The sequence below is a fragment of the Falco biarmicus genome, chromosome 8 (assembly GCF_023638135.1).
Source record: "Falco biarmicus isolate bFalBia1 chromosome 8, bFalBia1.pri, whole genome shotgun sequence".
Taxonomy (NCBI): Eukaryota; Metazoa; Chordata; class Aves; order Falconiformes; family Falconidae; genus Falco; species Falco biarmicus.
Genome location: NC_079295.1, coordinates 66,250,456 through 66,264,294, shown reverse-complemented (window position 1 = coordinate 66,264,294; position 13,839 = coordinate 66,250,456). Strand labels below are relative to the sequence as shown.

General features: G+C 46.8%; 1 long non-coding RNA gene across 1 annotated transcript in view; it reads left to right on the top strand.

The window, feature by feature from the left end:
• The first annotated feature begins 315 nt into the window (after positions 1–315).
• The window catches only part of LOC130153407 (uncharacterized), a 32,984-nt gene continuing 19,460 nt past the window's right edge, over positions 316–13,839 (top strand). Inside the window, exons 1-4 of the long non-coding RNA XR_008823364.1 lie at positions 316–522; positions 2,574–4,719; positions 5,496–5,595; positions 10,552–12,861. This is a non-coding gene — a long non-coding RNA (uncharacterized LOC130153407). The remainder of the gene's footprint in view (positions 523–2,573; positions 4,720–5,495; positions 5,596–10,551; positions 12,862–13,839) is intronic.

Genomic DNA, 13,839 nt, shown 5'->3' with positions numbered 1-13,839 from the left:
GAACCAAAAAGGAGGAAGAAATCAGTATTGCAGGTAAAAAGGAGCAACGAAGGAAAAACATTCTTTTAAAAGCTCCTCAAGTAGTTTTCAGGATAATTTTTACTTATTTCCAAATAACTCATACCACTGATCAGCCTTTAAAAATACCAAAACCAACCCCACGTCCCTGCTGATAAACGCCATGGTCTCACTTGTAGCTTATCTAATGCCTGAACATCTGTTTCTCCCTTGCCAAGAGGTTCTCTTGCGATGAGTTAATGCAATTCCCTACACAAAGGTTAAGTAAAGTTGAGAGGCTCTGACTGGTGGCGGCATGCCATGGAAGCTTGCGCTGCAAAAACAGCTTTGCTGTGGAAATGTCTAATTCTAATTCAGAAAGAATCTCAGGAGGGGGGAAAAAGTGTCACCTATCCTAAGCCTGGGCTGCAGCTTTGAGCTTTCTATTTTGAGTGGAAGATACTTCAATACGGCAAGATGCTTTGAACTCTGCACTTCCCTGGGTCTGAAGAACTGGTGCCGGTGGTGAGCTCTGCATCCCTTTCCTTCTGCTGGGGCAGCTTCATAGTCTTCCTGTGGGATGGACTTGGAAGCTGAATACCCATTCTTGGTGAATGTGTAGTATGTATGCACAGAGCTATTTAATACTTTTTTTTTTTAGTATTTAATACTGCTTTGCACGTTTGACAGCAGGGCCTTTCACAACCGGAGCAGCTGGAGGTGGGATAGGATGCAGGGTGATCCCACCACCACTGGGTCCTGGAGCTGATGGGCTGATCTGTGGGTGCTGGGTGGCAGAGATGCCCCATGCGACATGGACACAGCTGTTCCCCACGTGGATGTCACATATGCATGTCAGGAAACATCATATGTCTGTAACCTCGCAGCAGTGCAGGACTGCTGTACACAGGGAGTGGCTCCTTCGGTGGCTGTGGGGAGTGCAGCATCTGCATAGGCAGGGGAGCTCAGCAGAGCACAGCCTCGTTGCTTCCTGAGTTTCTCAAGGCAGGAAGGAAAGTAAAGGATAGCTTATACCTTGGCTTTTGGTTTTCCAAGTCTTGTCCCAATTTTCTGCCTATAAATAATTGTTAGCTTACATGCAGTGGTAGACTTTTGTGGGATCGGCACCTAACATATGACTGTTTGTGGTACAGAGCCAAGCAAATCTGGGTCTTGAGTAGAGGCACTTGGCTTAAGATTAGTTCTGCTGAGAAACTTACATTTTGGCTGCAAAATGTTGCATAAATTAAGGTCATACCTATCTTTTCAATTCCTTTTTTTCTTCTCTCTTGTGTCCCCCCTCCTCTTTCTCGCTCTCCATGTCACAGGACAGCACTGCTGCAATGTACTTAGACACAAGATCATGGTTACCTATAGTGTGTGGTGATCTCTCGCAAAGGTAGAGAGTCCTGACATGGACAAAACCCCCTCCCTGTATTGTCATGTGGTCATGCAATGGAGTGTACCTGTAGTGCCTTATGTATTTCCCCCAGCAGAAGGGCACTGGCATTTCATTTTTTTGGCTAGAAAGTTAGAAGTGTTTGGTGTCCCAAACTCCCCAGAGTTTGTGATGCCATTGCCATGACACGAGCCAAAATCATTCTGGGTGCTGATAGGACGAGTGCTGTGTTGAGAGCAGGGTCAGAGCAGCCCAGCACAGCAGCAGGGGTGCAGGGGCTGGGCTGGCTCTGCTCTAATGTGCTCTGCAGCGCAGGATGTGCCCAGATGTGCAGAAGCCTTCGTGCATCCAACAGCATTTGGGGATCATGGAGTCTTCTCTGTCCTTGAGGAAACAGCAAGGCAGGAGGGCACCTGTGACAGCACTGTCCTCCCTTTCCCCGACTTTGTGAGAAGTCATAAACCAGCTTTTCACCTCTGTCCTCTTCATGGCATTCCACCTGTTTATCAAGCTAGTGCCCTGTTTCCACTCCCCTGTGCCTGCCAGGTCTCAGAGAGAGGCAGGCTGGGCTGTTACCACAGGTGTCTCCCAGCTCCGTTGCTGTCAGCTTCAGTAGCAAATGTTGTGATCTCCCATTGAAACTGTGCTTTCCACTTGAGTGTGAATTAGCCCTGGGAGAGGCGCCTCCTCTGAGGGGACCCAGGCAGGGATGCGCTGCCAGGCAGTGCAGCTGGGGTTACTGTGCTATCCTGCTCTTTCCATTGTGCCCCGTGGAAACAGCCCTGTGCTCTCTGGATGGGCTCATTGAGAGTTGATGGTGGTCCAGCAGTGGTGGGTGGTGAGACCACGACTTTGGCTTCTAAGTTGTGAAGGGAAACTGCTTGAGCTGGGAGAAATCAAGTGAGTGTGATTTGGCGAAATAAAGCCAGCTTGCTGGCAGAGTTATTTTGAAGGTGGGATTTGTTTGGAGAGTTGTTTTTTTGGTTTGGTGTTTTTTTCTTTTTAAGAAAATACCTACCGTGTAACTGATCACAATGAATTACACAGTCTGCTTAGTCCAGGAAATATCAAATATGTATAATCCTATAGCACTGATTCAATATTTAAGGAGCAGTAAATGTGGAATTGTACAGTTGCATGTAATCCTTCCTTTGGTCTTTCTGTCCTTCTCTGACAGGCAGATCCAGTAATGTGCTGTGGGGATCCCAAGGCATGTGGCACAGATGTTATCTATCATGGCAAACAGTCAGCATCATGTTTGAACCATTTCTCTTCAGAAGAAATCACTTTCTTGCACATTGGAGCAGGGGTTTCACGAGAAGAGCCTTCCCGTCCCTGTCCTGCCTCGCTGCTAGGGACTTGGTTTTCTGTAAGCGAAACCCTTGAGGCTCAGAGCTCAGTGCCTCGGGAGCAGGGAGGGACTGGCTGGTGACAGGGATGTCCAGCACAGCTTGTGGCGACACTTCAGTGTCAAAATGCTCAAATACTGTGGGTTGGGACATATCTCTGTATCAAAGGGGGGGACTGAGTTAGAATTCAAGGGTTAGAGTTCATACTACTTGAATCTGCAATATGTTTCTATTTACTTGTATTAATTCCTTTTTTCTTAATTCGTTTTTGGTTTTTTAGGCTTGTTTATTTCCAGTCATTCTGCCCTAACCATTGCGGTTAGAGACCTTTTTAAAACCTAAATTAAGATTTTGCGGATACCATAGGATCCCAGCTTTCAGGACTTTAAGAATATCTCCATCTCCCAATATTGAAGATAAAATTATGAAAGAGGGCACCAGGATTTGCTTCAATGCAAGTGATGCGGATTTGACATAGAATGAGTGAGTAGAGCTAATACAGTAAACCTTGCATCTAGCAGCTACTTCAAAATAGCTGTGTGTCCTCTTTAGAATTATTGTTATCTGCCGAAGGCCAGTTCTTGCAGTAGGGCTGCTGTGGGCCGGGCAGTTGTCTTTGACCGACCCAAACAAATGAGCTGTGTTATGGTTTTGGATGCCAAGAGGCCAAATTAAAAACCCCAGGTCAGAGGCAGATGGAGCAGGGGCAGGATCTGGGTGTGGGCTGCTCACCCCTTCTGCTCCAGCGTAGGCTGCCTTTTCAGGCATTTCATTCCTAGATCCTGGGTCTTGGGAGTACATGGGAGGTGGGGATGACCTTTGGGAATGGAGGACTTCCCAGCCAGCTGCCTCTCTCCTTCATCCCCATTGCTTCACCCCCTTGAGCTTTGCCAGCCTGCAGTGCCCGTGAGGGAGCAGCCTTGGGACAATTACACCAGGTCCATATAGCCCAGAAGTCAATGCATTCAGCAAGCATAGATAGAGGCTGCTGCCCGCATCTGCCTGTGCGGCCCCTGTGAGTTATTGACAAACACACATCCACACTTTTATTTTCTGTCCTTTCCTTTCTGTCTCAGTTTTCACCTCCTCTGGCTCCCACATCCTGCAAGGCTGTGCTTCACACACAGCAGCGGGAGCATCAAAGAGGAGATCCTGAATAAAAACACTGCTTTATGACATGTCTTCAAAGTGCTTTTTTAAAAGTTCAAAGGACACCATGAGGAAAAGAGAGGATCAAAATCAAAGGAAGACCGGGGGGAGGGAAATTAAAGCCTCAGAGGAACTTTATGGCACATTTTCTGTAACATTTCCAATGCCAAAATCACAAGCATTGCTAGCACCAGCTCTCCTTTTTCTATCAGACTCCTCATTTACTTGCACCAGTTTCAATGCAGCTTGGCAGCTCCCAGTAGCTTCTGCCCCACACACAGGTACAGGGCACCCACAATTTCACTCTCATAAATTTCATGTGAGACCAAAACTTCCCCTTCTGTTTGGGCCAAGGGGAAGATACTTGGTCTGTATTGCCTGGGAAGCCCTGGGGTTAACAGAAGAGCAGCTTTGCTCCTGCAGCAGGACAGCAATGAGACATGATAACCATGTATGTTTCTGCTGCTTTTTCAGTAGGTTTGAGAGGATTTCTTCTTTTGCCAGCACTCCCAGTGCCTGCCTCTGACAAACTGCAGCTTTTGGACAAGCAGTTGAATTGCCGTCTTGAGAGCCTCCTAGGGAGTGGGCTCACCTTTAAGGAAAAGCTTTTTTTCTTTCCACAAATGTATCATTCTGCTTTCCAGAAGTGCATAAACTCTCATCTCTTGCTGTTTTCTACTGCAGGACCACATTATTTTATATGTGTTTGGGAAGTTTCCATTACTGTTAGGGGAAAGGGACTTTTCATCCTGAGAGAAGGTTGTGGTGTCTGACTCTAAGCAAGAAAAGAGAAGCAAAGGACATGCTTCTGTGTGAACACCCCAGGTACCATCTAGAGCAGGGGTCCTCAAACTTTTTAAACAGGGGGCCGGCGTGCGGATGAAGTGGCAAGCAGCCATCTGTGACTGCTTGGTTTCCCCCCCAGCCGCGGGGAGGGGGGCGTGGGTCTGTAAATACCAGCGGCAGGATTGAGGACCCTTGGGGGCGGTATCCGGCCCGCGGGCCGTAGTTTGAGGACCCCTGATCTAGAGACTATGCTTTACTTATGAAGATAGGGAAGAAACCCAAATAAACGAGGTATATACTTAATATTCAGTTAGCTCTCATAATTTTATCATTTTCCTGCTTTTCTGTGTCTGTTTTTAACCTGTATGGGGAGTGGAAAGAAAAAAAAAAACAAAAAAACAAAAGCATGTATGAGGCAGGGGAAAGAAATCAGGCTGGTTTTGACCAGGATCAAACGCTCTTTATTGATGGATAGGTGCACACTGAGGTGACCTGGAACCACTTCACTGCTGTGGGGAGTAGAGTGGCTCAGGGCTGAAGCTTCGAAGGGTGGGAATGTACCTAGCTTTGCCAATTTGTTACAATGTTGGGAGCTTTCAGGCTTGTGTGTTTAAATGGGAGTGGAAAGACTGAGAGGCCAAATTAATTACCCGACAAAAGAAAATGAATATTGGTGGAGAGGTGGAAGGCTCATGCTTGAAGGAGCTGTGAAATGTTTCCTTCGGGTTCCTTGACCTGTGGAGGAGCAGTCTGTGAATCAGGTTTGTTGATGACCACCTTTAAACCATCATTCAACAAATGCATTTCCTCCACAGAGGTGACGGTGTTTCCTCATCCAGCTGCTTTTCCAGAGTTCATAGAGTCAACACGTGCATGTCATTCCCACAGCAAATACTCGGTCCTCGTCCTGCCGAGGTAAGCTCACCTAAATGAAGCACTTTCCTCACAGATGCTTTCTGGGGCTGCTGCTCAGAGTAAGTCAGAAAACTTGCTGAACGCCATTCTCAGTAATTCATTCTTCTGTTTTTTAATATACTGAACTATGTATCTTGTGCTGTGCTCTCTGGTTTAGGCAGTCATCCAAAAATAGTCAACAGCGGTGCATATATGGGAGATAAAATTCAATGTGTGCTGTACTGTTGTGGAGGTCTTGAACTGCGGTGTGTGGGTGGTGGTTGGGAGAGCAACTAGTGCAAAGAAACAAATTACTTGTCTTTCATTAGAGAGGTCCCAGTTTCACTAAATATCACTGAAAAGGGCACCCCTCAAGGTGAAAGTCAGTAAGTGTTTAATATATCTCAGCAAAAGGGTAGTATTCACAGTTTTATTTATTGGTAACAGTAAGGGGGAATTTAAGGCGCGCGGAGTAGCTAATCAGATTGAAACTTGCCTCAGAGACTGGGGCTGAGACCTGTAAGGTTTGTTTACAAGAGGTGATTTACATCTAAGTGAGATCCTTTAATGTAAGCTCTTTATATTAATTGGTTTGAAGCAGGCATGTCTCAATGAACAGATGGCTTTATTTCCCTTGTAGTTGTTGAGGCCATGAGGGAGGATTTCATTTTCAAATATGCCATCAGCAGTGGGGACAGGCACACAAAGTCATGCCTTATGCTATGCCAGGGCTGGGGCATGGTGGGACCGTCCTGGCAGTGCCTGGTGGGCAGCAAGGGGAAGGAGCCCTGTATGCTTACCAGCCCAATGGCTTCTCTCTCAGCATCTCATAATAGCATGCATGTTAAAGGATGTGATGGTGCTTAGGAGGTTATTCATGGCTTCCTACAGGAACTGGGAGCCTGGTGATTTCCATCCGCCTCACCCAGGGTCCAGGAATAGAAAGGGGCTCTTCTGTATTCCCTGACATCTTGCTCAGCCACAGGTCTACCAGCAGTAACATGGGCTGCTGTGGGAAAAGCTCATGGTGCTTGGATGTGTTTTACCTGCTAGGATTGGGGGGGAAAGCAGTGAGTCACCAGAGCTAAAGGTGTCAATTGGTGATGTCAGCGCTTCCTCCTGACTCTCCAACATGCAGCTTCTCTCTGCTGTCACCGCCAGTGAAACCTTTTGCTGGGCATTCAGGTCACCAGACAGAGTCATTCACTCTTGGCTTTGTGCTTAATGGCAGCATGGTGGGGCTTTCTGGAATTGGAAGGTAGATGAGATATTAATGGGATAGATTTGAAGTGCTTGGGTAATAGTCTTACAGTGTCTGCCCAAGCGAGGTGGGGAGACACACAGCAGCAGCCTACAAACAGAGGTGCAGACCCTTCAGAGTCATTGGAATCCTGCTTTGAAGAGGCGAGAGGACAACATCTGAAACATGTCACACATCCCCTCTGCAAGATAGGACACAGTCGTTGCTAGTAAGGGAATTTCTTGTTCTGAGGTGTGGAGTTTTCACGCTCTTCTGAGCTTAAAAAGCCAGAGTGGTCCAGGTCAAGCCATGCACATCATGCGGCCATGCTGTGGTCAGCTCTGGGGTCTCCAGCCCTTCAGCCTGGAGCAGGATCATTCCCCTCAGCAGGGCTTGCTGTGCAAGGTGCAGGCTGCGAGGTGAGAATAAAGCTTCTGTATAAGCAAATAAACCAAGACTTTTTCATTAGAGCCCAGAAAGGACAAACTGTTGCTAAATGCCAACCTCGGTACCCCTTAAATCATTCTGACTTGTTCCAGTTTTGGGTGTGGTGAGCTCAATGGGCATGGCATGCTTAATTGTGTTTGGATTCAGTGGAAGAGGAGAGACTCAGCTGTGGAGAAGAGGCTTTGGTGTTCGGGACTGCTCTTGGGTTAGGTGCTCTGAAGTCTTGTGGGCAGTGTGGGTAGATGTCCCTGCTGGCACTTGCCTGCACTCCTGAGGACAAATTCTCACATATTTTAGAAAACTGCATGGCTGCACCCTGAGCACAGCATGGTATGCTGCCGAGGGGCATGACTGTGCCCCCTGGTGCCTTACCCACTGCTTGCCCCAGTGCTGCTGCAGCAGTGCTTTCACCAGAACCTGCTTTTCTGTACCTGCTTCCCAAATGCCGCTGCATGGCCCTCAGCATTGCCTGTAGCAGCTGGTGCAGGACAGGCAGCTGGGACGTGCATGTGAGCCTCCGAAGTGTCTGTGGTGTGTTTGAACTCACAGGTATAAAGCCTGGCATCATGTCAGTATTTCAGCCATTGCTCACTGTGACGTTAGCCAGGCAGCGGCTAATGCTGGCTGATGTGGCAGATGGTTGGAAGCCCATGATGGACCAGCAGGATGCTGCAGGGTGCAGACAGGGGATGCTGAGCTTTATTAGGTACAATATCTTCCAGTGGAACCCTGCACTCTCTGGGCCATCAGGAGCAGCCTGATGTGCATGGCTGTGATGCATCATTCACCATCGAGCCACTGGCTCAGGGATAATGCATCCGAGCAGGCAGCACCTCTCCCAGCCCTGTGTTCCCCTGGGGTGTCCTCACCCTGCTCCTTGGGGTGACAGGGTCACAGTCTGAGGCGACGGTCTTGTGCCCAGGAGGAGCCCAAGCACTGTTGTGCCAAAGCACTTCCTTGCAGTTTGCTAGCAGAGTGTATATAACTCTATCAAGTAGTTGTTTTGGGGTTCTTTTTGCCCTCTTCCATGTCTGAAAACCCATGGCTGCCAGTGAAAGTTCCCATGCGCCAGCCCTCCCTGTTACAGATGGGCTGCAGTGTGGCCTTTGTCTCAGGTCTGTGTGGGATTTTATTGTATTTTTTTTTTGTGACTGTTGCTAAGAGATGATTCTCCATGGAAGCTACTAGACCTATACAGGTGCAAAACTGGTGTAAAAGGGAGGGGGAGACTCCCTGAAACCCAAATAGCAAGCATTGCAAAAGAAAATGCGGGAATCCTCAGCCAGTTATACGCAGGCACTTGCAAGAAAAACAGTGCTGCGCCCAGGGTATTGCCGTTTCTTGGTGAAGATCATGGTGCACAGCACCTCCAGTCATGGCTGCCTATTTGAAATGTCCTTTTGTCACAAAACTTTTTCTCTGCTTTTCTTAGGCTGCAAACGGGTGTATGCAAATACCTAAATATTTTCCTACTTCCTTTTTCAGATGTCTAACGTTATGTATTATTTTCTGATACTTACTTAACTTGGGAAATCTGTTTTCCCTCTCGTTTCAGCCAAGGTTTTCTTTTTAACCAGTCCTTCCCACTATTTTGCTTTAACACTTTTGATTTGCTGGGTAAACTTTGTGATGTGAGGGTAAATGAAAGCGAAGATGTATTGCTTGTCACATCCTTGCTGTTTAGAGAGGTTTGGCTTTTTTCCCCTCAATTTGAAGAGAAAGATATAAATCATTGATTTAAAAACGGTAATTTAACAAGATTATAGGAGAGAGAAAATCCACTTCCTACCCAAAGAAACAGTCTCTTGGGTTTCCCCACCTACACAAGCCATGTGCATCCTCTGAGCTGCCTGAGATCTTCTTTTGTGTTTTTCTGGCAATAGTGTGATATAATAATTGAAGTTCATATGCAAAGTTTTCTCTGTGGAGCCCACAGTGGATCTTTTAGTTACTTGGTAACTGGTCAGAGAGTTATCCTCCCTCAACCTCCAGCCTGCCTTGGGTGTGTTTGAAAAATCCCAGACCTGAAGGGATATTAAAAGCTCAAAGTCCCATATTGGAGGGATGTGTTCAAGGGTTGCCTTTTCTTGCCATCTCCCTTTTTAACAAACATGAGCAAACTGTGCTTTTCTTTGCTGGGAGAGAAGCTCTGGACCTGGTAGAGCAGGAGGCTGCTGCACTGCATCAGTGTGGGGGGAGGGCAGTGGGATGCTGTATCCAAAGGGCTCTGTACTAGTGCAGAGGAATGGAGAGAGGGATGGCAAAGGAAGCACAGACCTCTGGCTGGAATTGCTAGTTTCCAGTTGCAGGGGGCCTTTGTGCTGATCCCAGGGAGAGTGTGGGATAACAGAGCTCCTTGTTTGGAACACCAGAATGCCTAAAACTCAAGCTTTGTTTGGGCTTGGTCAGATCATCCAAATTTACTTTGACCTTGCAGTGATGGTCCCCCTTCTACTGAGGGGTAACGTGGTGATACCTCCCCAGTGTCACATAGCACAGGGTGCAGAGGGTGGGTAAGTGTAGACTGATGTTTCTGGTGGCTAAATACTGACAGTCCTAGAAACAGGTACAGTAGCAGTTGTCAGCAGTACTGCCACAGCTGAGCAGATACCGCATGAGATGCTGTCGAACTAATATATATCCCATCCTTGTTACTCCCATTTTTGTCTGGAGTCAGGACTCTCACCAGGTGCTAGAATCATCAGATATTTTTAATAGATGTAGCAAACCACATAAAATCATACGATTCTGGGAGCTGGAACTCAAAAACCAGTTCTTGTAAAACATAATCACTTCAGTTGTCAGTTTAGCAGTAACAGGTCACAGAAAAGAAGTGTCTGGGGCCTGTCTAACTCAGAGTAGCAGGACAGGGTTCCGGTAATGAATTTTCAATGACTTTTTTTTTAATTATTGCAAATCATTTTTACAAACATTTTCCTGGGAAGAGAGTCCGAAACTAGAGCCAAAAAGGTGGAAGGCCTAGATTTAGACAATGCCTCAAAAAAATATGTAAAAAATGGACTGCATGGTAACTATTTCTTACTATCAGGCTGAATAGTTCTTCAAAGTGCAGAACAGCATGCTGCTGAGCTCCTTCAACAACCATAGTGAATGCTGGTGGACTGCCGCCACTGGCCTTGCACACGTGTCCAACCTGTAAACTTCAAATTAATGGGTTCCAATGAACTTCATTCAAACATGACCGGTTTGTGCGGTTGAAAAACTGAAATAGCTTAGAATGGTGACATGAAACCCAGCTCTTCTCTTTCCTCTCCCCACTCGGCACCTAGGCACGCCCAGCAGTGCTGCTGGAGCAGCAGGCAGCAGAGCGGCAGAGATGCACAGCCAGCAGCGAGTGATCAGAAATACTTGTATGACTTGAGCGAGTTTTCATGTCCAACACCTTCAGACGTGGATGATTTCATCTTTGTTTTCCTCTCTAAATGTTGCAACTGACTTCTATTCTTTTTCCAGAGCAGAGCCACCTTCCCAGTTGCAGATGCTCTCGTTTTTTGGGGGAATGATTGAGCAATTATTAGTTATCACTGCTGCATAAATGCTCATCTCTGGATGTTCCATGCTGTACAAACATGAAGGCAGCGTGCATTTGTGCCAGTGGAGATGGTTTGGCTGCAGGCAGGCTTGGTGCCACCTGCTTTCCAGGAGAGATTTCCACTGCCCGTTGAACTGGAAGTGCTGGGGCTTGTGGTAACATGCTGTCTGTGTGCATGCCTTTCTTCTCGTGGCTCTTATGCTCAGCTGGGGAATTTAATTAGAAGTTAGCCATGGAAAAATCCATAATACTTACATATAGGTGATGTGGGCTGTGTGTAACTGGGGAATAATCTTAATTAAAACCTGAATGTAGGTTATTGTTCATCAGAAAGGAGTTGGTTGATTATTTCAAATACAAAAAAGAAAAAAAGCCCACACCCCAACTGAAACCCCCAACAACAAACCCCACAGAAGGTTTTGCAGCATTAACCCTGGGTAGTGCAGCAATGGATGCTGGAGGTTGTGGTGTGGTGGATGGTCTTGATCGAGGGCTGTGCTGGCGTTTGAAGCACGGGTTGTCAGTACCCTGTGCAGGGCGCAGAGCAAAGGTGGGCTTAGGGGGAGCATTGGACTAATACAGGCAAAGGATATTTTATGGCCTGCACTGATTTGCTGAATGTGGAATTTGAGATAAAATTGTCGCAGGTGGTAGAAACTCATCTGGAAGCCCGTTGTGACTGTGGTGTCTTGGCAAACCCCACCACATCTTGCTGCAATTGCTCTTATTAAAGCACCTAAGGGTTAAAGATGAATGGTTTCCCTTCCCCCAGTCAGTGAAGGTAATTACACCACCGTCTATTTAGTGGCAAAAGAATTTGCCATTGAGTAGATAGGGCCCGGCTTCACCAGAGCCCTTCAGCCGCCCAACAATATCACATTACCCTGACTGCATAAAGAGCGCGAGCGATTTCCGCTGGCGGGTCCATAATGGAGGTATCTCTTTACAAAGCCCCCACTTCAGGCCAGCTGAATGCCTCCGCCGAGCCTCAGAAATCCCGCAGCCCTAATCCCTTTAGCAACAAAGATCTGTTTCTTTGCTTAGCATGAAGTAGACCTCAGAGGCCGGTGTGTGCCTTGGCCTGTAGGCCAAAAGCCTCCTGTTTACAATTTCCCTATTCCTGTTTTTAATGTTGTTCTGAGAGCAGCCACAAAGGGCTGGTTTTGTCCAGCAGGAACAAGGGAGCTATTAGAGAGGGATGGAGGAAGGAAGGAAGGGAGATCCAAATGGAGCAGCCCAGGAGGGATTAGCATACACAGCTGTTCCCTCAGGGGCTGGAGCTTTATGCTTTTTATAATTTCCCTCTCATTTACATTTTTTAATATCTGGTTTCCTTGTTTCCAGGCCCCCCCATCCATGTCTTCAGGACCATCTGCCCATTTTGGATTTTTTTTTTTTTTTTTTTGCTTTTCAGGCAGGCGCTACAGCCCAGCGTGCTCAACAGCTCCAGGGTTAAATCTTACAATCCCTATCAACCAGCCTCCGGTGGTTTTTTTGTTCACTTTAAGCCTCCTCAGTTGCTCATTTTACAACATGATTCTCCATCCAGCCCCGTAGTCCCTCCCTGGCAGCGGGTTGGGAGGGCAATGCTAAGCATCCCTGTGCTGGGATGACCAAGGCTGAGGGTTTTCATCCCTGAATGCACATTGTTCTTGACTCTGCCAAGACCAGAGGAGAGAATAACCGAGATGTTTACAATATTGTTTCATAGACTGCTAAAAAGCATCTGTCTGTTTTGCAGAAGTGTGATGAAACGTGTATGAGTATGGGACGTGGCGCAGCTTGCTGTTGCTGGAACACTGTGGGGGATAAGGGGCAGTTGCTTTTTATTATGTGCACCACATCCCAGATTATGTCAGCTATTGACAAAGGAATTAACAGGACACGTATATCTCATTTTAATTCCCCTCTTCCAAGGTGGTGATCTCCCAGGTACCCTGGTTTGCAGAGGGCAGAGTTGGTGAGTGGAGCCAGCCAGGTCCGACTGGTGACACTGCTGGGATACACCTGCAAGCCAGACCCAAGGACATGCAGGGCATGAAGCTAGGTGAGATGCTGTACCAACCTGCTCTCCAGGTTTGCTTGGCTGTGGCTCTTCCTGTCTTGGAAGCTCTGGGCTTTTCCTATAGTTCTATACAGTCTATAAGTCCCTGTAAAGTTATGGAGCTACAGGAACCTGTGCCTGGCTGTACCTGTGCTAATTCACGTTAGTCATCTTAAATCTAGACGTTTTATTGAAAATAAATGAATTGTACAGCACTTAGGTTTTTTTCTTCTGTGCAAGAGGAGATGTCATATATCTGCCTCTCTACTTTTACAGCTCCATTTTGGTTATTTCCCATGCCGCAGCCTGTTTCTCATGTGGAGGTTACAACAGGTCCTTCCAGGTAATGACCTGTTTTTTTCCCCAATGCAGGATCGCTCCAAAGCTCATTAAGGCTGTTAAAAAGTACTTATTTTGGTCAAATGGACACTCTAACCAGAATTGTAACCTTGGCTGTAGCTAAATGCAGGAATAAATCAGAACTTGAGTTTTCCTGTAATATCTATGAATATTTCACTGTATCTTCCGCATACAGGATCCTATTGTACGTATTGAGGATGTCTACAGCTTTTACGTGGTTTTGTCTATGTTTCTCAGGATTTAGTATTGCAAGTTCCTTCTAGGGATGTATCAAAGGAAAAGCTGGATTTGAACTCCATTCAGAAAGTTTTTACATATTCAGAATTACTTGGTGCTTATACAAGCAATCTGCTTCTGTGGAATATGTTTAGTGTATCTCCTGGAGATGGGGTGTTTTGCCCCATTCAGCAGGAGCTTGGGCTGTGAACTGGACCTGAGCAGCGGAGCAGGGCTGCGGTTAACATCCTCCCGACTCACTCAGGGATGTCCAGCCTAAACCCTTCCTTCCTGCTCAAAGTGGAATTGTCATTAACTCGTAACTAGTTTTCAAGAACAACACTTTTTGTAGACTGTGGAGTTCTTCCAAGAATTTTTCAATTTTTACAAATGAAAGTAGAATCT